The 27,436-nt window shown below is 41.0% G+C and overlaps 1 pseudogene; it reads left to right on the top strand.

Moving 5' to 3' along the window:
- Positions 1-27,436, top strand: part of LOC134431433 (centromere-associated protein E-like) — an 82,849-nt pseudogene that overhangs the window by 4,696 nt on the left and 50,717 nt on the right.

Raw genomic sequence — 27,436 nt, 5'->3', positions numbered from 1 at the left:
AAATTGACTTTTCAGAACTCCCAAGGAAAGGGGGGTATCGGTATTGACTGGTATTGACACATACATTTTCAGGGTGGCCAGAAGCATTCTCCACCAGAACTGTAAAAGCTCGAGAGGTAACCAGGATATTATTACAAGAAATAATACCACGCTTCAGAGTTCCAGCCACAATATCCTCAGATAGAGGATCACATTTCATTTCCAAAGTAGTGCAACAGATTAGTAGCTACCTGGGCACAGATTGAGAACTTCACACTCCATACCACCCCAAATCAAGCAGCCAGGTAGAGAAAATCAATCATTTGATTAAGCAGTAGATTGTAAGACTGGGGCAGGAAGTTAATCTACCCTGGCCCCAAGCTTTCCACTGACACTATTGCAAATTCAAACTAAACCTTGGGCTAAAGGAAAGCTGAGTCCTTTTGAAATGCTTTATGGAAGACCATATGGAATACAAAAGAGAATGTCCACCCACATTGGGGAGGTAACTCTGGCCACCTACATGGTGGCTTTAAGCAAACAGCTCAGAGAAATTGAGAAACACGTGGCTGGAACTTGGAGCAGGAAGCTAGATAGACCAGTACATAACATAGAGCCTGGAGATTATATATACACGTTAAGCCTCTTCCAGAAAAGACTTTGGAACCACAGTAAGAGGGACCACTATAAGTACTTCTCATCACCTTCACTGCAATCAACATCAAGGAGCAGAATGCCTGGATCCATCACTCTCGAGTGAAGAAGACTCCAGGAGCCCCTTGGAGAGTGACACCAGGAGACAATGAACTGAAATTAAAACTTACTCGGACAAAATGAGTATATTGCCGTTGGGGGTAGTTCATACTTTGATTTACAGAACTGTTTTGTATGTAATTATAACTGAAGTTTTAGAACTAGAGAGTACCTCTATCCAAAGCAATGCTGAATGGCCTTGGTCCCAGGCTTTTAATCAGTATACTGGATCCATGGGAGAACTTTCTGAGATAAGAGATGTAAACCTATCCACTGTAGTAATCCACGGGAATCAGGTATATGAAGAGCAGGAATGGCAGGAACAGGAACTGTGGACACTTCAAGACATCAGAGGAGAAAAACATCAAAGTAAAGTGCTGGGTCATCAATAGGACGGCTTATGAGACACCAGATGGAATTAGTGTCTCAACCTCTCCTGGTGTATACAAACACCAGGAAGTTTGTGATAGCCTACGTGAATCAGACTGCTGGTGTAATTTCACCTTGATACGACCTGTGGAAGTGACCTGCCTTTGGGCTCGAGATGCTATCAGGTTCTCATTTAAATTTAAAATAGACACTGCACTTTTTACAACAGCAAGACCTTATACAACCCACACTGAGACTCAAATAGTTCAGACCCAACCCAAACTTGAACCTGAAGTGTACGAAATAGGCCCCTACTAGTGAAAAATGTGGGTGAACAACTGTGGAGAGCTTTGTTCAAACATGGCTCATAGAAAGAGGCCATGAAAATATACAGCTGATGGAAAAGTAAAAAGGCTGCTCAAAGCAGCAATTCTCAAGCCTGTTTCTGTAAACAACAGAGTTCTCAGGCACATTTCTGTAAACAGCAGAGTTCTCAGGCTGTTTATTCATAACAGGTAAACATTCTGTCCTTGGCTGGTATGGGAAAGAAAAAGTTGACAAACATGGAGGCCTTGAGAACGTTCATAACAGGGTGAGAAAATAAATCTTGGTTTCAATAACAAACCACAGGTATTGAAATCAAAAGGAGGAGTTAATGTGTAATCTGTAGCCTATGATGAGCTCGGGTTCTGCAATATGTATGAACTTAATTAACAGTTATAAAATGTGCCTGGTGGATCAATAAATCGGAGTTCGATGCTCATCAATCAGATGGTCGTCTCCCTTCACTTCATCAAACAACAACTGTTGTTCAATCCGAAACGGTGTCTCAAACGTGTTGAGTTGCTAATGCAAATTAACATCTCAAAAATCCAACCAGCCTGCTCCTCTTTCCTAAGAACGTCCTTTGAGAGCTAGACAATGTAATTACAAAGATAAGTATACCTCAGACGCAGAATAAAAAAGGATCTAACTGAGATATTAGGGACAAGATCAGGAGTTTTAAATGGAATTGATTCAGAAATACTGATGAATAAGCTGGCCACTGCAGCAGGTGGCCTAACAAAATTGAAGCAGCCTTTACAATCATCTCTATGGGCATTAAGAACTAGCCACTGGCAGATTTCAGAAGTACTGCCAAAGTGGGAAAAGGCCGGGGACCAAGACCACAAGTTAGTAGTAGAAGCATGTCGGTTTCTCAGCTGTTTAGGTGACCTGGAAAGGCCTGGGGTGGCCTAGGACAGCCCGCGCTTCAAAGGACGAGAAGAGACTTCAGATCTTTTCTCGGTCTCGGTGTTTATTAATTGTTTATCTAAAAGATTTTCTCTTGGCCCGACAGAGGTCTGCACAGCAGCCAGCCATGAGCACACTGAGAGCCCCCGGGGTGGTCACCCATCTTTATACTCGAAATTACGTATACAATATTTATCCTTTTTCCCCAATACCTTTTACCCTTATTAACCCGTACACTTCTAGTAATAACCAATCCCAAAGTGCCAACATCACCACAGAAGATGGAGGCCAAGAAGAAGAAGAAGAACAGGACACGCCCCAATTCCTCCATCTTACTTCTTTAGACCCCCCTGTACAGAAATCCTAAACCCTGTGTCTTACACTCTAATTAACTTATCCCTTCACCATTCACCCAGTGAAATCCTCCTATCCTCATACAGGTGTCGTCTCCTGTGTAGGATCAAGGTCCAGCCACCAGACACTTCTGGCAACATTCCAGGACTCCCGAGCCCCCCAAGGGTGGTCTCGGTCACTCTGCACCTCAGTCCTGAGGCGCTGAGATCCCACAGAAGCACTTAGTACAGTTTAAGATAACGTGTCTTTAACTTTCAGTTGTATACAAGCACAGTTATAGATGCAAGCAACAGCAGCTCTGATCATACCGGAAGGGAGTGAAGGTAATTTTCCAACTGAAATTCGGAAAATTGTCTGAGATAATGTTATTGAATTTGAAAGGAAGTTTCAATCCTAGTAGACTATGGTAAATTTCACCTATGGTCCTGCTTCTAATGTGGCCGCCGCCTATGTGCTTACCATATGTAATGCCACTGTTTACGTTATCCACCCCATCATTGCCCTAAGATTAAACCATGAAAAAACAGTGCTCTACCCTTCAGAACATAGAGCGTAGGGATGAAAGGTGAATGAAAAGTGGCAAACAGCAAACTTTGAATCCTGCATTACTAGAGAACAGCTGGGATTCATTTGTGAAAGCAATACTATTAATGCTCAAGATGTGTGTCTAGACACTGAACAGAGTATTTGCCACTTTGAAATTAATCCAGTCACTGACCAGAAAACTCTGCTCGTATATACTGAAAAAAAGATGTGTGCCTGAGAACTGCCTGTGCTGCTTTAAAGATTGATAACAACAATGTTCTTTTGTCTAGCAGAAATCATTCTAATTTTTGTATTTGTAATTTGTTAAGATTATTGGGTGTGTTTTTTCGTACTTGGCCCGAGTGACTTCCCACCAGTTGATTAAAACCAATTACACAATGTATCACAGACTATCATCTACTCCTATTGGAATGGACCTTACATTGGTAAAGCAATTAATTAAGCACCAAGACCTACTAGAGATCTTGTAGAAAAACCCAAAAAAGCAGAGAGAACTGTCCAACATGATACAAAAGGAAATAACTAGATTTCTGCAAAGAATAAAACAAAATGCAGATCATCACTGGTGGGATGTGGTCTTTGGGTGGTCACCAACTGCAAATGGAATCTTTAATAAGTTGTGTCATCCCATTGTAGTTTTGTTAACATTAGTTAGAATAAGTTTAAGATTGTCCATTATCAAACGTACATGGTATAGCACTAAAGTACACTTATCATAGGAATTTGTATGAATTTAAAGAATTTACTTCCTCCTTTTAGGAAAAGGGGGAATGAGGCAAAGTAGAAATTTTCCAAGGTAGAAATCCATTTTGATTTAGGTGAAATGTACCTTCTTGAGTTGAGTCTGTGGTTAGAAACCACAGCTATTTAGCCTGACTGCAGAACCTAGGCTCAGTGAAGTTGCTTCAGTGAAGGACAGAGATAAAGGGGGGGAGACAGAGGGTGATAGAGACAGACAGAGACTGCTGTGAGAGCAAGTCAATCTGACCTAGGAATTCTTTCTGATAAAGAAGAAATAGCGGCAAATGTCACGCGAAAATCGTAAAAATGAATATGTATGAACCTATTGTGAAATTGTATGCATATGTATCTGAGAGGGGGATTAAAAGGGACCTGAAGTTCCCAGAGGTACGCATGTCTTTTAAGGAGAGGAATCTCCGCATGCGTCCGGCGCTGTAATAATAAACATACCGGCTTTACAACTTTCACAAAGTTGTGGAGTTTTTGGCTATCTCCGCAAAACACTTTGCCATTTTAATCTTATCTGCTCATCTCAAAACACTCTTGATCCTTCACTTTAGAATTAAAATAGGTCAAGAAATTTGGAAAGGAAAAAGATAGCAAGACAGTATTAGGAATACCACAGATATCACAAGAGAGATTTTCATCTACCAAAGAGATGCAGTTTTATGGATTGCAATAGAGCTGTTCTGATTCAAAACTGTTGAAAATAGCCTTCTAAGTACAATTGTATCCATTCAGAACTTATTACGACTATTTCTCTTCCTCTCCCTTTGTCCAAAATAAAATGTATAAATTAAATTCAGTTACAAATGGGACTTATTTAAATACAGTATCTTCAAATAATGACACATTTAGTGTTTTTTTTGCTAAGAAGTGCTCTTCTCTTTTCCCCATAATTCAGGCATTAACTTCTCTATAATTAAACTAGAATGAAAATAGGCAAGCTTTCTGAATGATTTTTCTTTTAACACTGGACCAAAAATCTCAAATCGGGACAAAAGGTAATTTTTGACCTTACTGCAGGAAGAGATGAGAGAGGACAAACTCCACAACAGAGTAACTGAGTTCCCCCTAGCAGGAAATTAATAATCAAACTTCCATTCCTCTCCCCACACACCCCAGGTGAATAGAGCTCACAGATCCTGAGTTATGAGCACTCAGACTCACTCAAAGGCAAGTCCCACAGTCAGGCAGAGGAGATGGAATGGAAGATAGTTGTTGGTAAATTAATTTATAGCACATGCTTAGAGGAAATGAACAGCCTATCAGCTGCAGATGGAAGATACACCTGGGTCAAGAGAGGCAGCTTTCAAGAAATGCCTTAGGCCCACAGTGGAAAAGGGGAGCAGGTAAGGCTTGGGGAAGAAATACAACTTCTGGAAGAGGTCCAGGATTTCAGAAACTACAGTTTCCCAAAAATAAGATACATGGCAATTTTGCCATTACTGTGTCCCGATTCCTATTATATTTGGATTTCTGTGTTTCTCATAATGCAGCCAGAAACCTGTAATGATGTTAGGATTGAGAGAGGTAAAATTCAAAGTACTAATACTTGTATTTAGAAGCCTTTTTCTCCCCATTTTTGTTGTACTTCAGTATTAAGCAAATGAAGAGAAAGGCAACATGAACTATACCATTTAAAACTGGACCTGATTTTTTTTTTAGCACAATGTCAAAATAATCCAGTTTCATTATTAATAATAATCCAGTTTGCTTTGTTATCAAAGGTTAACTTTCTGATCACAAAATTATTTAACACAAAGAGTGAAAGGCTGATTAAGAATAAATGGCAAGAGTTGCCCAATTAATAATCACACAAATCAATACAAAATCTATACCTCATTCAAATAAATTCCAAACTCTGGATTACATATTAAAAGAAGCTTTGAGTCTCCAAGACCTCAGGCTGAAGAAGGGCCTTTTAGAAACAGCTTGAGCATTCACAAACCTGGTAATGAAACCACCTAGACACTATTTTCATCCCCACAGAAAGAAGAATACTAATACAATGTGTCTTCAAGTGCTGGATAAGCTAATTCAGTGTCATATGGCGCATAATTAAACCTGTTAACTCAGAATTCCAGAGCCATTATATTCTTTTGAATACAAATAACAAAGTGTGTAAACCTATTCACAAAGGTTTTGATGCTTGTCTCAAAGCAGCGGGTAAAGCATCACCTCACAACACTCAGTAGTATTTTATTAATAATTATCTCAACCCAAAGCACCAATTACCATGAGCTGTCAACAAGAGTGGAAATGCAAGGTAGCAGGCACCTTAAGACTGCCTAAAGGTTTCCTGTTATGATTTATTTTCATCTGTAAATACACCACATTGTAAGTAAGAGGCTTGGTTTTCTTTTTTTAAACTCAAAGCATCATTCTTATTGCTTCACACTTATTTATATCTGTACAAAAAGTTAGGGTTTTTCTTTTAATGCATGAGCTTAATATGTCCTTCTGTGAAATATCATAAATGAAAAAAATGTAATGCAGATTCCTTTCAGACAAGATTTTTGAGCCATAACTGTCTCTCTGAGATAACTAAGGAACTCTACAAGGTAGTTTGGCCCTCTGAATGAAATCATGGTCACTTCAGGAAGAAAACCACTGCAGGACTAACAGACACTGCTTGGATCTAAATTCCTTACAGAGAAGTATAAGCTCTATTGTGAATTATTTTACTGCCTGGACTTTTTGCTCCCCATGTTTTTGCCTCACATGGAAAAACTACTGTTGGCTGTCAAGTATAGCACTCATTGTTTTCATTTTTTCACTGATGGTACTGGAATCTCCTAAGAAACCACTCACACCTGTAGTCCAAGGTCATGGTTTCACTTCATCAAAGATGAAAAGAACAACTTGGAATATTAAGCCAGGAAAAGGATAGCAGACTTTTGGAGTGTACCCAAGTCCCCTCCAACAGATCCAGTTCCCTTATTTAGATGAGAGGAATATGGTCTGAATCTTAGCCTGAAGGGAGCTGAATTCAGGTCTCTCCCCTAGTGAGCTCTACCCAGGCAAACATAAAGGGTTTGTGTCCCAGCACCTGCTCTTCAGAAAACAAGCCCTACTCATTTCTTCGGACAAGAAAGGAAAAAGGCAGAAAGTTGCCTTCTCCTTCAGTAGAACATCAATAAATTTGGAGTCTGAAACAGATAATAGTGACCCCTTTCTGTTATAAGAAAGGTGACTAAAGCCTGAAGAGATGCATAATTTATAGCATACGATGATAATTTCCCAATCATTCACTTAAGCAATCCTTGCTCAATGCATGGATTGTAATGTCTTTTTAAATTCCAAACATTTTACCCCATGCATGTTAACTCCAAGGATCAAAGAGTTCTCAGTCTCACTCCAGACAGCTGTAAGTGAAATGTCAGAGCCCCAAGTTTTACATACTTAATGACACATTTTCCGATGCTCCTACATTTTCTTACCTGGAAAGATGTTTTTTCATATTTTGACAAAGGAATGCAAAAAAAAAAAAAATTATGGTTTAACATGAATGCTTTGAACACTTATCACTGGCAGCTAAAGAAGCTGTTTTCATCAACAAAGCATAGATGGAAACAAGTTTCAAATGCAGGCGAGCAAGATACTGTTTAGAATGGTTCTATAAACATCTTGCATGAAAAACAGACTCTGCAGTACTATCTAAATTCACACTGTACTTTATATGCAAAATGTATTTGTATGTAAAACATGATGGAAAGAAAAGACATTGCAAAGTTGTTAATATAAAGTAAGGAGAAACATCTCTGAGACACTTCATAGGTACTCCTGTTTACTTCCCCTAAATATAGTACTTCGAATGCTGATGCAAATTTTTGTTTTATCTTGTGCTTTTCATTGAGGAGAAAAAAGACATGGTGACTAAACAACTAACTGAAAATAAAAGCTGTATCCAACATAATAAAAAGGAAAACAAAGAAGAAAACAAAAGCAGTTTTCAAGTGAGCATGTTTGTTACTAGGAGAAGATTGTTTACAGGAAGTTCTACAAGTCTGGAAAAAAGGAAAATGGGACAAAATTGTCTGCAACAACGGATACAGATCACAGACATCAAATTTACAAAGAATGAATGTTTGAATTTGTAGAAATTATTTCCAGATAAAATGACTGATCTAATGGCATTTCATGAAAGCTCAAGGATAAAGATGGATTTCTCTTTAATGGAAATCAAAGTCAACTTTATAGGCTTACTTCCCCATTACACTTTGGGTATTATTTCCAATTAAGAATGCAATTGCATTATTAACTCAGTGAATACAATTTAAACACTATTTTGAGTATAGTGCTATCTTCAACCATGTCCATTATTACACATCACACAGTTGAAACACCATAATATAGGACAACTTGATTGGGTGTTGTTGAAAAGTAACATAGCCTGAAAAGTTGAATTGTTTTAAAGTCATATTCAGTAACATGAATTTTGTGACAGGACTGCAATATGAAAATGGATTTTTGAGTAGAATTTCATTCTTTGAGTCTAACATGGCAAGCTCCTACTGCAAAGAATTAGGGTGAGCTTGCATATATGACTAATGCTAGAGAAATACTTAAACCTCTTCTATATATCCCTAACTTCCACAAAACCCCATAGCCATTTGTTTCTAATGGAAACAATTCCATCTACACTTCTGAAGGATTTTAGTTTTAGAATATTTATTTTATAATTATTTGATAAACAGCAATGAATATGCTTCTCTCCTCCTCCTAACGATTTGAAAGGGGAACGTGTCAGGACTGGTTCTCTATTTCTGCATGATTTAGATAGTTTTAGTAAAATACTGCTGAATCATTATACCCTGTTCTACACCAGTGCTGCAGACTAGAGGGCTTACCATAGTAGGGGGGGAAATGAAAGAATCCATTCTCTCTACAATGAAAGTGCTGTGACACACAGTTAGGGAAAACCAAAATAAGGAATTAAGTTTTTAATCATCTTGAAGTACTTGTACTTGCTCAGCTTCATGTAAGAATAAAACCTTTATACATAATCATTGTAAATTGAACACAGTATATAATAAATATAAAAGATGACTCTCAGAAATACAGCAGAAGTTCCAGATCTGCAAAGCAAAAAGTGAACCTCCCTTCCAGTAACTACAATTAATTGACTCTTCACTGAAACAAAATTGCCAAGTATTTCTACAATGAACAAAAGCTCCCCTCCCCTTTGCCCCCAAGAAGGAGAAATTCACATGCACAGCAAGGAGAAAACAAGCCTTCAAGCAGAGGAGGTTATTCGAAGCCAATTCCACCACACTACTGCTGCAGCAAAGGTCCTAAACTCCCATAGTCCGGTTTTGCACTGTTGCAACACAGTGATCTTTAGGATCTATACTGAGGAGCAAACTGGGTGTTCTCAACGTGAACCACAGGTTCAGTTGAGGAGAACAGTGCTACAACACACAATTATGCACAGTCAGAACTTTCTGAGGGAAGACCCCACCCCACCAAGACATTCAGAATTCTCTGCACACCAGTTGACAAAAACATGTAGCAGAAGCTGAGCTGGCCCTATGTGGATCCAAAACAGGCCCATTTGAACCCTGTATCACATCTGTAACATGCTAGCAAGAATCACTCTGCCTTTCTGCCCACCCAGAAAATGTCACACGACTCCAAAATGTGCAGTTGTGATCTAAGAGACTTATAGGAAATGGACAGCTCTGAGCACCAGTACAAAGCACCTCGGCTATCAGCAGTTAAATTCAGCATTTACTTAAACGTTTGATGCACAACTTCCAGACCCTCTTTGCCAGAAAGTTCAACTTTCTCTCTTAAGTATCAAGACTCACCATGCTGATAGTACCAGCAGGTAAGAAATGATACATCAACATCAGTGAAAATTATTATAAATTAGAGATACAGCACCCATGGAGCACAAATCATGCTGTCCCATGCAATTTTTAGCCAGTTACACAGTGACCAAAGCCAGAAAAATACCATCACCTTCAGTAATAGACATCACATACCCAAAGACATGACATTCCAGAGTCTAAAAAACTATCAGCTTCAACTTCCTGCACTTCTCCTAACAAAAATCCTCACCATGTCACTGTAATAACATAGTTTGAACAAAAGCTTACTTCACAACAAAGCTTTAGAACTCAGATTACCAAGTGAAAAAAAAAAAAATTCCCCCTTGAAACTTCACTGGTCCATGCCAATGCTGCCACCACTGCACCACCACCTGTAACTTGTGGTGGTTTTCTGAACTCAGGGAATGTAAAATACAGAATTCACACATCAGGATGCAAAGTCACACTCAACATTAACCACAGGAACTCTCCACCCTAAGTTAGAATTAAACCCAGTTTGTCTCCCAGCATATATCCTCACCTATGTTGAAACATGAAAATGAAATGACAAAGGACCTAATCTCACTTTCACAGAAGTCAGCAGCAAAGCTCCTGCTGACTTCAATAAGAGCAAAAGCCAGCACTAGATATCCAAAAATCATTATTATTTCCTTCAGAGCACCAAATGCATTTCCTATCAGTCCCGTGCAGAAGGATGATGGTCTCTCAGCTTTCCAATAATATTGGAAAGCATCTCAAACTGCCAGTGCTAATCTAATGTCTATGACCACCTGAGGAATACAGTTTGGCTTTAGCATACAGCCCAAAGAAAACAAAAGAATCAATCTCCCTATGAGAGAAGAAAGATGCATACCTGCGGTAATGACTCTGTGAAAACTTTGGAACCAACAGAAAAAAGTCTGCCATATTTTAAGGAGAACTTGTATGAGTATCTCTTCCTCTCTGCACCATAAACATTTAAGATTCAGGGAATAATATTTACTTTTATATATACAAGAACTTCCTTAGATATTTAGCAGGAAATTACTATTAGAAGTGACATACAAAGGAGAACTTTGACTTGATGGAAAACTATGAAAACGAGATTAAAATGTAGTTATGTAGTTAGTAGACTTTTAACAAGAACTAACAAAGGCAGCAAGACAAAATCTGTATTTTTCAAGTACCTTTCCTCTTGAAGTCATTTGGAAGCAGTCAGAAAAAGCAAAAGAATTTAATCCATAAACACAGTGAAAAGGAAAAGCCAAAGATAATCTTCAGACCCTCAGGAACCGGAGTCTTGACCACAACACGCAGTTTGAAACCTATGCCATAGCAAATCCAACAAGACCCTACCAATTCTGCCCTCCTCTTAAGAGAGCTGCCAGCACACCTGCAACTACTTGATGGAACAAGCTCTGAGCAGAAAGCAACAGCAGCTGCTTCCTATTATATAGGCTGGAATTAAGTTAAATTTGTCTTGCCAGCTACACAGGAGAGACCAGCTTCACCTCATTAGTTCTAGGTGCTACTTACTGGTCTGGAGATGAAGGCATTCTTCTAAGAAGGCATACATGGGATCTGAATCTGGGCTTTCCAATTCAATACTTGTTTGCAAAGAAATCAATCAAGCAGAGAAGGATTATCAGATGAAAAGGGAAGCTTTCTTCACTATGCCTGTTATTCCCTTCCCAGTGCAAAATTCACATGTTCAAAATTCACAAATGAACCTGTATAGAAATGTAACAGCTGTCCAGTTCTATGTGCAACATTTTTTTTGATCTCCATTTCAAAGCCAATAACAGGTAGGAGTTCAGTTCAAAAAAAAAAAAAAGAAAAAAAAAGCTACTGAAAAGCAGAATTGATTCCACTGGACAAGAAACAATGGCTACCTGGCCACAGCAGAGACAATACAAACCTCCTTTGGAAAGGGAAAACATTAATACTTTAGTTGCTGTTCTGCTAATTAACCCATGCTACTGACAATGATCAGAGTATGATTATGCTGCAGTATTGCACATATCCATTTCCTACTTTTGTATTCCAACAAAAGACCATCGTAGCACCTTGGTGAAACATCCTTCTGCGCTGATGAGTTACTTGTCCTGAGCCCTTGCACATTTCACATGTCTTAACTTAAACAACTGCAATATAGGTGGCCCCAGTTTTCTTTCTTTGCTGAATAAAATTGAAATGACCAAGCACTTGCCCTTTCTTGAGCAGTTACTTCACTCAACACACAAGCAGAAAGGTAACTTAGTTTATACAGCTTTAACAGAATTGAAATACTAAACAAATTTTCCCTCCAAATGTGAGATACGGAATTTAAATAAAAAGGAATTCACAAGTAATTTGCAAGTACTGTATCGCCCTCTGCAGTCAATGGGCAAGTTCTGCAAAGTGAGCCTGGGCACATTCCTTGCAAAGATCAATTAAAAAGCCTCTACGAGTAGAAACCCAGCAGAACTAACTTTTTTTATCATGTCTTACCTGTTGGAATCATAGGAACACAATGCAGAAACTTTTTAGTTCTTGATATAAATGCTCCACCCGTTAAGGATGTGGAAAAATGTGTTCTGCTACTCCTTCACAATGGGTCAGATTCCTCAATGATACTTCTAGCATTTACTCTCTTGGAACGTGACAGAAGTTTGCCATAGCTATTTCATTTTTTTTTTCTGGTTGCTTGTAATAAATAATATTAGAAATAATATTATTTAAATCCAAAATAAACTAGACTTTTTAAAAGTTACATTAGCTGATCCATCAATGACAGAGAAGTGTATTTTACAGTTCAGGTATTGCACTACTTTATTTGACACAACTTATTCATAGGGCATTCAGCTGAGATTTTTACAGCACTGTATTGGCTTCACCCTTGCTGGATGCCAGGTGACCCCCAAAGTTGATTTTCTATCACTCCCTCTTTTGAACTGGAGAGGGGAGAAGAAACACGACAGGTCAAGATAAAAGCAGGAAGATCATTCATCTATTACTGTCACTGGAAAAACAGACTTGCCTTGGAGAAACAGGCAATCCTTTGCCAACGAAATCATAGTAGGATAATGGGAAATAACACCAATTCTTTAAACAACGTAGTATTTGAATACTGTTGCAAATGAAAGTTAACTCACTTTATGGCCACCTGTTGCCTTAATTCTTCATTTTCTTGACCTGTGACAGGACAAGAGGAAACAGCATGAAGCTGAGTCAGGGGAGGTTTAGGCCAAATACCAAGAAAAGGTTTTCCACCCAGAGGGTGGTTGGACACTGGAACAAGCTCCCTGGGGAAGTGGTAACAGCACTGAATTTGTCTGAGATCACAAAACATTTGGACAATGCTCTGGGACACATGGTGTGACTCTCAGGGTGTCCTGTGCAGGGCCAGGAGTTGAATTAAGTGATCCTCATGGGCCATTTCCAACTCAGCAGATTCTATAATTCTCTTATTAACACTGATTATGCTTTCTATCCAAGCACCTTCATTCCAACTTAACTTATAACTTCGTGGGTTTTTTCCCCTTGGATCCAATAATAGATTTTTTTTTCTCTTAAAATAAAAACCTTTGTACTTTATGAACAGCATATCACCACTAAAGCACACATAAAAACAATGAAGGGAAATTAACAACCTTTCAAAACAAGATTAAACTTTTGAAGAACCACACTTTTGCTCTCAGCAGACAGCTGAAAGACTCATATCACAAACGTTCAAGGGAAAGTATTAACTGCATTTCATGGCTTAACAGAACAGGACTGGTTTGAGTTGGAAGGGACATTAGCCATCACCTACTTCTCACCTGATGCCATAAGCAGGGATGCCATTCACTAGACCAGGTTGGTCAGAACCGCGTACAGACCAGGCCCAAGCACCTTCCTTTCGCCATCACCTCGTAGGTCTCTCTGAAAGTAATGAAGGGCTCAAAAGCCCTCTGGCAAGGGGCGCGGCAGCTGGGGCGGGTCACTGGGCTGCCTTCCCTGCCCGCGGCCGCGTTCCCCCGGTGACGCCCCGCCCGCCGCTGTTGCCGCTGCTGAGGGGCCGCGCGGAGTCCCCGGGCCGGGCCGGGCCGCACCCCGGGCTCCCAGCGAGCCCCCGCCCAGGCCGGCCCGCGGGAAGGGCCGCAGCGAACCCGCCTGTGCTCTGGACACAGCTCCCACACTGCTCACCCGGCTCAGCGCGGCCCCGGGCTGCCGCCCTCCTGAGCCCCTGACGTGGGAACCGGGACCAGCTCCCTGGGAATAGTGGGAGGTAAGGCGAGGGCTGAGGAGAAGCATCTCTCAGCCGCACCAGGACCCGCACCGAGCACAGGAGTGCAGGGGACGTGCCGGCCGGCCCGGGCAGCAGGACAAGCACGGTGTCGGCCCCCGAGCCCCCCCCAGGGCCAGCAGCGCAAGGCGCTGAGCAGCTGCAGGTGCCACCGCCAGCCATGAGCCAGACTCCAGGGCAGCGGAGGCACGGCACAGCATGGATCCGTCGCCAGGATAGACCCTTCACACGAACCACATAGTGCCTACCCAGAAGATGCCTATGAAGGTGGACATGGCCCTTACCAGCCACACGAACCGGGTTATGGTCTTGACCAGCCTGGTTACAGCCTGTATGAGGATGAGATTCCCGATGCCCAAGCCTGGATGCTGACAATCAAGAATGCAAAAGCCTATTTACTGAAGACCAGCACAAAATCTGGCCTGAACTTGTAAGTCTGAAAAAGGATCACAATCAAATAGGGTAGGAAGTATGAGTGGAGAGAAAGGTAAAAGGACAAAGGAAGGTACATATAGAATGGGATAATGTTATATATGCAATATTTCATCACTAGTGATACTTGCATACTAGTGTCCAACATCTTTCAGAAACAAAATCCCTATTGGAATTTTATAGAGAGTTCAAAAACAAGTTTATATGATTGAGAATAAGTTTAAATTCAGATTCAGCTCATAGACAAGAGGGGCATATACTAGAAATGGAGGATGGGAATGCTCTTATGTATAATCAGACTAGTTTTAACCCTAATTTGCCTCAAGGCTCCATGATCCCCTTTCTTCTAACTGTTCCAATGATTTCTTCAAAGATCCAGATAATTAGCCTTTACTTTTTTTACTAAAAGTATAATATTCTAAGACTTTTGTATAGTAAGCCAACAATATTAACATTTATAGGACAGATATGATCATTTTGCTACTATACTAACAAAGATCCTGGATGAACAGCCCGCAAATACAGTAGACATAATTGAGACTATCAGCCAGGATGTGAAGTGGGCGCAGTTTTGGAAAAAATGGACACTCCTCGAGATGAACATATGATCCCTCCAACATTTGAAGCTGCAGAAAAGTGTAAAGCTTTGTTCTTCAAGGAAGCTGGAGAAAAAGAACATGAAGAACTAGATGAAGAGATGGTGAGTTAGTTATTATCAGAGTGAAATGGGTACCAGGGAAGGAGTGGGCAGATGGTGAGAAGGGGAAGGAGAAAGGGAGGAAGTTGTGGTCTCTTCTGTAGTGCTGCCTCTCCTGACCGTACAAATAATTGCAGTCACAGCACCATGTAACCTCTTCACAGCTGAGCTTGCGCCATATCTAGTTCTGAAGAAGAAAACCCATCTGGTTACTTAGTTGAGATATTTTCCTGATGTAAATCTAATATTCTGAACCATTATAATCAGCAATGTTCTAGAGGTGATAAACAGAAAGTAAGGTTTGTAACATCTTCCATATGACAGTTCAGCACAGAATACTGCATCCAAGTTCATTTTCTTTTAATAAAAGGGATGTTTCTTTACCTAAAGTGACCATAATTCTTGATATATTCTTTGACATACATTCTTCTTTGAGATGTATTCTTATTGACATATTCTTTGACAATATTTTGCACAGTTGCTACTGTAAAATAGCAGAATGCAGAATGTTATGATGCTCCCAGCTCCTTGTGCGGTTCCAGTCTGTCCTTCTCCAACTGAAACAAAATATGGTTTTAATGGAGAACTAATACAATTGAAAAGCTGTTGCAGTGTGTTGTAATGTCCTGTTTTAGACTTCCGGGTCACCTCCCAGGTGTGCCTATACCTCTCTTCCTTCCCCCTCGCCCCCTTGCTGAGTGAGTCCTGTCAATCAGGCTTAACATTCCAGGAAGGTCGTCGTGTGGTTGGTCAAGTTCAAAAGATGCCCCTATGCCCAGAGGTCATTGGCCTGTCTGGGTGTCATCCTCCCCTGAGACCCTGCCCCTCCCACCTGGTTGGTAGCTCACCTGCCCCTTCCCTCCCCCTCCCCTGGGAGCTTAAAAAGGTAATCAGACCATGTGCTCGTGATTCTGTTGGAGCTGTTACTGACATTCAGACCTCTGTGACCATGGAATAAAGCTCTGGATATAACCCTCCGGCAGAATCCGTCTCCTTTTCCTCCTCACCATCGCCTGAAGCCTTCCCCTCCTGAGGTAACGGAGTTCCTAAGAAGCCTGGATTTGTTTCAGTGCCCAGCTGCAATCTCCAGCAAGCTAAAGGTATCTCTGGGGTGATACACCACAGTTGCTGCCTTTGGCCTAGCAGCAAGGGTCAGACTGGCTCAGGCACAATCTAACTGGTAATATTGGGATTCATATTCCAATAAAAAGCCACTTCTTAAAACAGGATTTTTGATTATTCAGTTGCTTATATGCAGAAGCATCTGTACCCAAGGAAAAATGAGAAATCCTATAATGAGAAATAAAAGAATATAAATAAGAATTATAATAGCCAAGGGAAATCATTCAACAAGATGTTGATTTTCATATGAAGTTAACCAGTATATATTCAAATGAATTACCATTGCAGAGTACAAATACCAACCACAGAAGAGACAGTCCTTCATCTTTTCCATAGCCTGGTATGTATCTTACATTAACAGTATAAGATGCTGAAAATGGGAAAAAAGGTAGGGTATTTCAGAAAGGAATTCTGAATTTTCCATAATCCTATCAATCTTGCATGGTTATAAGAAAACTGTCATATCCAAAGAAATTCCATATGAAACTAGCACTAATTCTTCCAAATTCCCTACCCTGTCATGTCCAACTTCTAATAACTCTGTGTTATATGATCACGTGCCCCCATAAAATGAGAGATGGGTGGTAGAGCAACTGGAAATACTTAATTATTGGCCTAGTTCTGCTTCCACTGAAGCCAGATGGAGTCTTACAATAGACTTTGATAAGAGAGGGGGCAATAGTTTAAAAACTGCAGGGAGCTGTATGTCACGATCATTAGCTTGTCAGAGTGACCCTGAGAAAAGTTCGAAAGTCTCTTTTCCCAGCCCGGCACTTGAAGAAGGAGTCAGGGCTCTTCATTTCTCGGTCTCAAGGTGGTTTATTTTATCTTACCTATAAAAAATTGTCTCCTGCCCTGACGAGGTCAGCTCAGCAAGACAGTCCGAGGCACTCTGCCTGCCCCCAGGGCGGTGTTATGTCTTTATACTAAAAACTGCGTATACAATGTTTACAATTACTTTCCAATACCTATCACCTATGTTAGACAGTGAGCTTCTACTCTAAACCAATCTGTAAGTGCCAACATCACAGCAGAAGATGGAGGCCAAGAAGAAGAAGGAGAAAGGCTGGATACACCCAGTTCCCTCCTTCTTGCCTCCTGAACCCCCATACCAAAAACCCTAAAATCTACTTTTCCACCCTGTGATAACTTCACTAATATTCTACTTAAACTGTTGTGGCTTGCTGATCTTCATACAAGGTTGGTAACTTGCTCCACGGGTCATAATCAAAAACACATGCATTTTGGGCTCTATGCCAGGGTCTCTGAGACCCCTGGCAGGGGTCTTGGCTGCTCAGGACAGCCAGAGGGATGTCCTGGGTTCTGACAGCTGTATGCCAAGCAACATTCACCCCAGAGAAATGTTGTTGCTCTGGTGCCTAAATACATAAAATCTTGTGTTGTATTATCTACAACACAAGGCAACACAGTTTCACTGTTTGCAGGCATCAAAGGTGTCTTAGCTGACATGCCCTGGCACTGAATCCCTTGTAAATCTCGTGTAAGAATGCTGACTTTCCTTATTTTGCAGCAATTAGGAGTTTAAATTTTGAAATCCTGTGTTCTAAGAGCTGCCATTCATCTTCTCATCTTTACCACTAAAAGACTTTTAATTTTTCTAAATGATAGTAAAAAAAGTAGTGAATGAATGTCTACAAAGGACTTTGAGATAATGAGTGGCACTACAGGAAAGTGAAGTATAATTATCTATCTCTGAATCTTCTTTCCTAGGGAGAGCCTGCTCTACCAAATGTGATGGAAACAGCCTTTTATTTTGAACAGGCTGGAATTGGCCTGAGCAAAGATGAATGCTGTTACATATTCCTTGCCTTTAAAAACCTAATTACTGTTCAGCCAATCCAGACCTGTCGCTTCTGGGGCAAAATTTTGGGCCTGGAAATGAACTATATTATAGCTGAAGTACAGTTACGGGAAGGGGAAGAGGAGGAGGAAAGAGGAGAGGAAGAAGAGGAAACTGTTGCAGAAGAAGAGAAAGAGATGGGTGAGGAAGAAGAGGAGCAGAAAGAAAAAGAACCTGAACCACCAAAGTCCACCTATAAACCCCCACCTGAGATCCCAAAAGAAGCAAATGGAACTGGGACAAATAAATATGTCTACTTTGTCTGTAACGAGCCAGGCAAACCCTGGGTGAAGTTGCCTCCAGTGACACCAGCCCAGATTGTCTGTGCCAGGCAAATCAAGAAGTTCTTCACTGGTCGCTTGGATGCTCCTATTGTGAGCTTCCCTCCTTTTCTTGGAAACGAGGCCAATTACCTGCGCGCACAGATAGCGTGAATCTCAGCAGGAACCCACGTCTCTCCCACTGGATTTTACCAGTTTCCAGAGGATGAAGAAGAAGAAGGAGGAGGAGGAGATACATATGAAGAAAACCCTGAGTTTGAGCCTCCTCCTGTGGCTGAAATGGTGGAGTCCCTGGCCATGTGGGCACACCATGTCAAGGGCATTCTAAAGCAGGTGTGTGCCAGCATAGCTTACATGGGCCTCGGATGCCACTCACACTGCAGTGCTTGTGGGGTAACAGAGCATGAATGACACTCCTCACCTGCACATGCAAACTATTCACCAGAAATGGTATTGGATTGAAAGATTTTTATATAGAAAATACATTTTGGATCATATATAATACCAAAATATCTTACACATAAAACATGTACTTTTATATGTTATATAATACATCAATATCTTGTGTGTATTTACATATACCATCTTTATATATATATGAACCCTCTAGGTTTAGTACTTTTTCTAGTGATGTATTCTTGAGATTGAAACCTGTCTTTAAATAACAGTATGGAGCTAGGCCCTGATAGATAACAATCATTTCTTGCAATCTTCTGTATTAAGTTTTCTGCTTTGAGATCCTTATTTGATTAAAATGTTTAAAATTCTTTTTTCTTGGGTAGGATGCTAAAACCCAGACAGCTTATGGTTGTACGCTAAATGAAACTTACATGGTGTTTTCCTCTGGTTAATTTTTTGTTTTATACTTTCTGCTGTGAAACATTTGAATGAAAAAAAACTTTAAAACATGTTCTATCAGACTAGTGCTAGAAAGAGGTATTACTAATTTGGTTTTTATTGCTGGATGATTTGATGGCCAGTCTACCAATTCAAGAATGCTAGTGTAAAATAACAGCAAATTATAGGAAATAGGATTTAAACTTACTACCAGCAAAACAGTAGTGGTAAAAAATAAAATTAGTATGCAGTAGAATCTTAAGAACATTCTGTTACATTCCTCTGACTGGTAGCCAAATAACAAGGCATATTTTAAAAAGAAGGAATAAGTCCATAGTTTGCAGTAACTAGTAATCTAGCAAGGTTATAAACCAAACTGGCCAGGAACTGAAGAATACAAAATGACAAAAAGCTGATGACAGAGGTATAAGGTTATTCTCAAACAGTAAGCAGGAATGAATGGGGGGAACATTCTGCCAAGAGGATACAATATTTTGTTAACAATATTCCAGTTATGGAATACGTATTTTTCTTCTCCCTATCCCTTAACTGTGTGTGAGTCTGAGCCAATTGTTTTAACTAGTTTTAACTTGCATTCTTTCAATGATTGTTACATGTATTTATTACTTTTCCACATCAATTATAGGGTCGCTGTGTTTGGATTAATCCTGCTCAAAAATCAGAGGAAGATGAAGAAGAAGGTGAAGAGGAGGAAGAGGAGGAGGAAGAAGAGTACCAGGAAGAAACAGGACAACTCCTTCTTACTCTGATCTCTGAAGATGAAGGTATTCTTCATGGAATATGAAGTTTATGATAGAGAGTCACTAGTAATGTTGTCATTTAGCAGTAAATACTTGAAGTTAAACTCTGACACTTCTTGGAGCAATATACTTTGCCTCTGTAGGGTAAACACGTTCTTTTACAAAATCAATCAAAAGCAAAATGGTTAATAGTATTGACATTAAAGCTGAAATAATCAGGTTTACTAGGTAACCATCTTGTTGAGATTAAAAGGAAAAAATAATTTAGACTTGTCATGTTATTGCAAGTTCAAAACAGCTTACTACATGAAATACACTCAGCTATTTTTTATCTCATCTTTTTAGGAAAAAAGAAAAATGTATGTTTATGTCTAAGTAAATAGAATAATTAATATGTACACACATACACTGATATACATTACTTGTATAAGAATTTAGATCTTTTAGCATATCACTGCAGCAAATCACAGGAATAAGGGAGCCTCAATATTAGATTACATCAATATTTGATTATTTTTCTACTTTCCATTCTTTAATCAAGGTGAAATATAGCTATACAATTTATCTGTAAGTGATAAAAAGTCCTTGACAAAAGACCCAGGGGTGAGTGCTACTGAATTTTTCCGTATGTGGGGGGGTCTGTCAGCATTTCTGTGCTACCTACCCACTCATGCAAACCACCTGTTGGAAAAGAGTGCCTACACTTAGTGTTTCTGACTTCTGGCTCTTTCTGTCATGCAACTTAACATAAACCTTACTTGAATTCTGTGCAAGTCTTCTAGCTCAGTTTTAAGTATTTTGTAGAGGCTTGTCAAGTTCATTTATTCATAGACAGTATGTGTTTGGCTGTCTCCAGGCATGAAAAACATCCCTGCTTGGACAGCTCAGGCTTCTACAAACCTGATCCCGGAATATTCTATTGCAGTCCTGCAGTCTAACCGATGGCCTGGAGCTTATGCCTTTGCATCTGGCAGGTGAGAGTCCACCTGACATGGTTACAACACTGACTGTATGTGCTACACACAGGTTCCTCTCTAATGCAGGCAGAGTTACTTTATTATTAATTCATTGACTGAGTTCCAGCTATTCCAGAGACTGATGGAGAAGGCCACTTAAATATGCACAGCAACAGTAAATAGGTATTTAAGACTGAAAACAATTAATTATTGGAAAGGCTGGCATAAAGTTAATGGATGTAAACGCTGAATTAGTATTTGAGCACAGTACTTGATTTAAAACACATACACTTGTGTTTGTGGGACTTTTTACAAAACCAGCTACATTCTGTGGTTCTAATGTTTGTTTGTTTCCACTACACGTGGTTATTACCTCCATGTAGATTTCCACTACACAGTCATTCCACTATGCAGTACTGCAGTGCAGTGCAGTGACACTTCATAATTTTAAATAGAAGATGTATTAATAACCATTAGGGCAGTTAAAAAGAGGTGCTGTGTTTAAAATTCTTCTGCTATAGGATATCTGCACCACAGTGACTTCTTGCACAGCAGAGTAAGGATGCCTGATGGTCTCTCTGCTAATATTTTGCCAGGGGGTGAACATGTGATCTTTCACTTCTCTTTCTCAGGAAAATTGAGAACATCTACTTTGGCTGGAGTCACAAATACAATCCAGAAAGCCACACTCCTGCACTGCCCCCGCCGGCAGAGGCAGAATTCCCCAGTGGGCCAGGAATCACTGAGGCAGCAGACCCCACTGTGGAAGAGGAACTAGTTTTCAAGTCTGCGCAGGAAGAAGCCTTAGCCGAAGCTGAGGGGGGAGAGGGAAATGGGGGCGGGGGGGAGGGGGTGGGAAGGTGGGGAAAGTGTTGCAGGTGTTGCGGGAGAGCGCGGGGGCTGCTCACCCGTCTGCTCCTGACCGCGCTTCCCTCGGCCACCCCCACCTCCCCGCCAGCTCGTGCGAGTGGTGCGCTCCACGCACGGCGTGCATCCCTCGCGGCCAATAGGGAACGGCTGCGGGCGCAGTTCAAACTTCGGCGGCGGTTGGGGCGGGCGCTCCTGGCTCTGTCCCTTGTCCCGGCCCCGCTGCTCCTGTCCCGGGCGGGCCTGGCGGACGAGGGCGCCGTCACGGTGTGCCTGCGAGTGCGGCCGCTCATCGCCAGGTGAGCCGACAGGGGAGGTTCCCTGGGTGCCCCGCAGCTGGGCAGGGAGGCGGACGGAGGGATCCGGGTAGAGGGGGTCGCGGTAAGGGGCCCGCGTTTTGGGAGCAGAATCCTCGCCCAATAAAGGTAACACAGTGTCTCTTCTTTTAGAGAAAATGCCTCAGATAAAGTGTCCCTGCACTAGAGAAGTGAGACTAATACTGTTTCCGACGTGAGTGGTACCAAAACATTTAGTTATGGTAAGAATGTGAAAGCAATTGCTTTACTTAGATGCTTACGTGGAACTTTGCTACTCTTGAACGTGTCGACTGTGGTGAATGCCCTGATCTTCTTGAAATGTCCCCCAACCTTCCCAGCTTCGTAATTCCCAGGGAGTGTCATTGGGGCACGCAGGATTTCTGGTGCAGGCAGCCCTGGGATGTGCTTTTGAGGTCAGCTTCTGATGGACCTTACTTTTGCTGTTCTGGTTCATGCCGTAGTGGCTTTGGAACACCTTTTATTGATGTGAAATCCAGTTACAAATAGACTAAACAAGGGCTAGTCCAGAGCATTTAGGGAGAAGGGTATGGGAGACTACAGTCCCAAAAGTGACTAGTGTGAATGTGGGATCCTCATAACTAGCTGGCTCCCTTTGAGCCTTTCCTTACTGATTCACTCTACTTGTTAATGTGAGCCACTACAAATAATTTTCCCAAAATACAGATTCAGTAAAAGCATGCACCGGGCTAGGAGTTTAGCAATTAACCTTTCTTGTCAGGCTTACCATCCTTGTAGATAAATTAGCCAAAACCTTTTAGAATTAAATGGGTTTAACTGTGTTCATCATTCTTAGTTGTTTTTTTTTACTTGTCTATCATCTGTGCATTGTGTCTTTCCTGATTTTGTATTCAATATTTATTTTAAAACAAAATTTTAAAAGTTTGCATTAGTGCTGCTACAATGATATTTATATTGGAGTTAACCTGCAGATGATTATGCAAATTAACTGGATTTGAAGTCTGCAATACTGAATGACAGCTTGTTTTGACTTGCAATAGAGCAGATTCACGTGCACTTTTTTTTTTGTTTTTGTTTTAAGATCGTCTCTTTCACTCAAGTGACAACACTCAGCAGTTGTATGATGGTGTAGCTGTTCCAATTATACAGTCAGCTGTGCGAGGCTATAATGGTAAGTTTTAAAACTGTGTTTAAAAAACTTTTTAAATGTATTTCAGAGATAGTTGCTAAAACTTAACTATCTTTCTAGGCACAATTTTTGCTTATGGACAGACTGCTTCAGGGAAGACTTACACAATGATGGGGAATGAAGATTCCGTGGGCATTATCCCTAAGGCAATTCAACATGTGTTCAAAATTATTTGTGAGGTGAGCAATTCTATTAAATTGAAGCGACTGAAAGGACTAGGAATATTTGTGATGGTTACATAAAAATTAATTTTAGTATCAAGAGACTTATGAAGGAAATTAACTTATATTGGACTAAATGTTGCAGTTACTTTGCCAGCCTGGCAAAGATGAGCCAGGCTCATCTTCTGTTTTCAAACAAAAAGCTAATGGGATTCTATTAGTTAAAATCAAATCAGAACAAAACTGAGGAGGGTTCTGAGACATGGGGAGTCAAAAAATTAACTTTGAGTAGAACCTGAACTTTCCAAATACATTAAACTGATTACAAATAAAAATAGGTACTTGCTTATTAATGTGGTAGATAAGATAATGTGAAGCTTTATGTTTATTCTACTATTTTACAAGTCTAAAAAATTAATAATTAAATGTTGCTATAGAGCATGACACAGTACAATAATACACAACTCCATCAGAAGGGTGCAAGAGAGATTTATTAAACCAACGTAGCTTTTATAGTTCTTCCAGATATTGACACCCATCTAACACATATACAGTGCCCATTAGCCGTAAAAGAGAAACAAAGTTCCCAGCAGGCGGATAAAATAAACAGGGCAGGAGACTTTTTCTCCTTTTAATGCCTTTATTAAAAGTGATCAGCTCAAGATTGGGCAGCTTGACGGGTCTGCAGTCTCCGTCGTCTTCGCAGGAGGAGGATATGCGCAGCTTTGTCCACTAGGGGCAGAGCTGGGGTCCAGTCCTTGTGGGAGTTGGTTTGGGCGTGACCCAGATGTTGATGACTGCCTCTTTCCTCTCAGTCTCCCGGTTTCGGGATGACTCTCCCACTCAGGGTGAGGGGCAACGAAAGTTTTCAGCATCTCTGCAGGCCCAGCACTCTGCTCCTCACATCTAGATATCACTCTAATTTCCTAACTCTATCTTGGCTCGTTGTTTTGGGGGTCTTTTCAGTAAGTTTGGAGTAGTAGCTTCTCATGGCATGCTGGTCCTGGAGTTAATCTGCATGTTCCCCCTCCCACATTTCCTCACTTTCTGGGGGAGTCCACGCCCTTCACTGTCTGAGAGAAGAGCCATCAACCCAGCCCCAGCTAGGGCCCTCACTGATACAAAAAAGAATCATTTAATGAAAACGACTTGTAATTATCATAACAAACAGGTAGCACTTCAGCACCAACAGTGGTCTGCCTAGTCTTTGTAACCTTTTTCTTCAAAAAAAATTGGCAGTTTTTTTTGTTCATAACAGCAGACAGGGAGCCACGGACAGGGAGCCACGTCACTTTGCGAGCCAGCGAGAGTCCCTATCTCCCAACTTTCTCTCCTTCCTCTGGTCTCCATGGTAGCAACCTTGGTGCTCCTTCAGGAGAGATATAGGGCTTCTCCTTATCTTCAGGAGGCCCTGCTAGCTTACAAGGACAGCACAGAGTCTTTCCCACAACTAAATATTTTTTTTAAGTAGGAAGAATATGACACTATATTTACTTATTTCAGGCTTACAAAAGAATTGCTAATTGCTCAATATTAATAAAAGTAAGGAGAAAGTGTACATTAAAACAGTGATTTCCAAAACATGATTTGCAGAGTGCTTGCTTCTGCCTAGAGGGTTTCAGGTAGTTGTTACCAGTGAAGTGAAATGGTCACTGCTCTTTTAAGGAGGTGCAGAGTACCCTTAGAGGGTTTATAGAAGTAACTAAAGGCAAGAAAATTTTTCTGGAGTCCATTGTGCAGCCTTTCCTCACCCCAACATTCTCTACCAAGGAGGCAGGATAAAAAACAGCAGCAAAGTAAATCCAAGCAAGCAAAGAGAGAAGACAAGGTATACAGAGAGGAAAGAGCCTAAGCAGGAGGAAAATGGTTATGGAAATGGCATTTTAAGTAGGAGAACTATTGTCATGCTTCTGTTGGGCAGTTATCTTAATGTAATAACCTTAGAAGTGGTATACCATTAATGCAGCTGGAAAGAGGTGGGATAGAAGAAAAGTTATTCTGTCTTGTTTTATGCTAATGTATAGCAAGGATGCAGGGAAAAAAAATCTGTGGAACAATATCCAAACCTTTATCTCCAATTTAAGAATATTTGTATTAAAAGGTGTCCATCAGTTAAATTGTTTGATTTATTTTTTCCCTCTCCCTTTCAACATTAGATTCCAGACCGAGAATTCCTGCTAAGGGTTTCATACATGGAAATCTACAATGAGACAATTACCGATTTGCTTTGTGATAATAGGAAAAAGAAGCCTCTGGGAATTTGTGAGGATGTTAATGTAAGTGGATGTTATGTATAAGTACTGTATCTACTTAGAGTAAAAGAAGTTGAAAACAAGCCTTCAGAAGCACCCAGTGGAAAACTTTTCTGGGACAAACTGTGTAATTGTATTTTCAGCATTGGCAGAAGGACACTTGATGTAGTAGAATAACAACAGTGACTTTGGGTTTGCTATTGCTAATTCATCTTTGTAAATCTTCATAAAAGTTGACTTAATCCTCTGTGGGAACTCAGCACAACCCTCTGGATGTTCAGAGTTGCTGAGAACCCTCTCAGGGGGCTCAGAGACCCTGGCATGTTTCCCGGAACACCTGGTGGCTTGATTTTAATCCTGTTAACGAAGTGCCACCTGTGTATGAGGACATGGGAGCCACACCAGTTTGAATGGTACAAAAATAATGTGTTCACAGGGTGAAAATAAAGATTTTAGGATTTTTGGTATAAGGGTTATGGGGGCAAGATGGAGGAACCAGGGCGTGTCCAGTCCTTCTTCTTTCTTCTTTTGAATGGTTGCGAGAACTTTGTCCATCTTCTCATTCTGTTGTTGTGTGGGATCTCAGCACCTCAGGACTGATGTGCCGAGTCACCGAGACCACCCTTGGGGGGCTCGGAGGTCCTGGAATGTTGCCAGAAGTGTCTGGTGGCTGGACTTTGATCCTGCACGGGAGACGACACCTGTATGAGGATGGGAGGATTTCACTGGGGTAAATGGTGAAGGGATAAGTTAATTAGAGTGTGAAACACAGGGTTTAGGATTTCTGTACAGGGGGGTCTAGAGAAGTAAGATGGAGGAATTGGGGCGTGTCCTGTCCTTCTTCTTCTTCGCCTCCATCTTCTGTGGTGATGGTGGCACTTTGGGATTGGTTCTTACTAAAAGTGCACTGGTCAATAAGGGTAAAAGGTATTGGGGAAAATAGGTAAATATTGTATACGTAGTTTTGAGTATAAAGATAAGTGACCGCCCTGGGGGCTCTCAGTGTGCTCATGGCTGGCTTGCTGTGCAGACCTCTGTCGGGCCGAGAGAAAATCTTTTAGATAAAAAACTAATAAACACTGAAGACCGAGAAAAATCCTGAAGCCTCTTTTCGTCCTTTGGAGTGCAGGCTGCCCAAGGCCATCCCAAGCCCTCCCGGGCCATTAAAACAGCCGAGAAAGAGACAAGTGGCGTTCGCTGCGTGGGCTACTCCCCACCACGCGGAGGGGTGTCAACCCTGAAGAGCTGAAGAGCCGAGAGGGCAGCTCCGGTCTTGGACGAATTCCCAGGAGAGCACTGATAACTCCTGAGGAGAGAAGCCAGAAGAAGAAAAAAAAAAGAGAAAAAAAAACGGCCAGGAGAGTCTGCAAAAAACAGCAGCCACTGAGAATTACATCTGTCAGCTTCTGCCGAAGAAAGTTCGTAGCAGAGCAGCCCGGATCGGAACCAGAAAGGCGCCTCTGGATCCATCTCCTGTGACCTGCTGGACAGAGATCGGGAGCCTTCGGACCGCTCTGATGACAGAGATTCGGTGAGAAGGTCCAAAACAAGAACATGGGGGGCACACTCTCCCAGGAACAGCTGGGAATTTTGTCCGCCTTACAAGGCGTGGCTGAATCATACACAGAGGGATCCCAAAGAAGGAGTTAAAACAACTTTTATTGTG

This window comes from Melospiza melodia, chromosome W (genome assembly GCF_035770615.1).
Source record: "Melospiza melodia melodia isolate bMelMel2 chromosome W, bMelMel2.pri, whole genome shotgun sequence".
Classification (NCBI taxonomy): Eukaryota; Metazoa; Chordata; class Aves; order Passeriformes; family Passerellidae; genus Melospiza; species Melospiza melodia.
The sequence above is the reverse complement of the archived record's forward strand: the minus strand, read 5'-3'. Positions and strand labels throughout refer to the sequence as shown.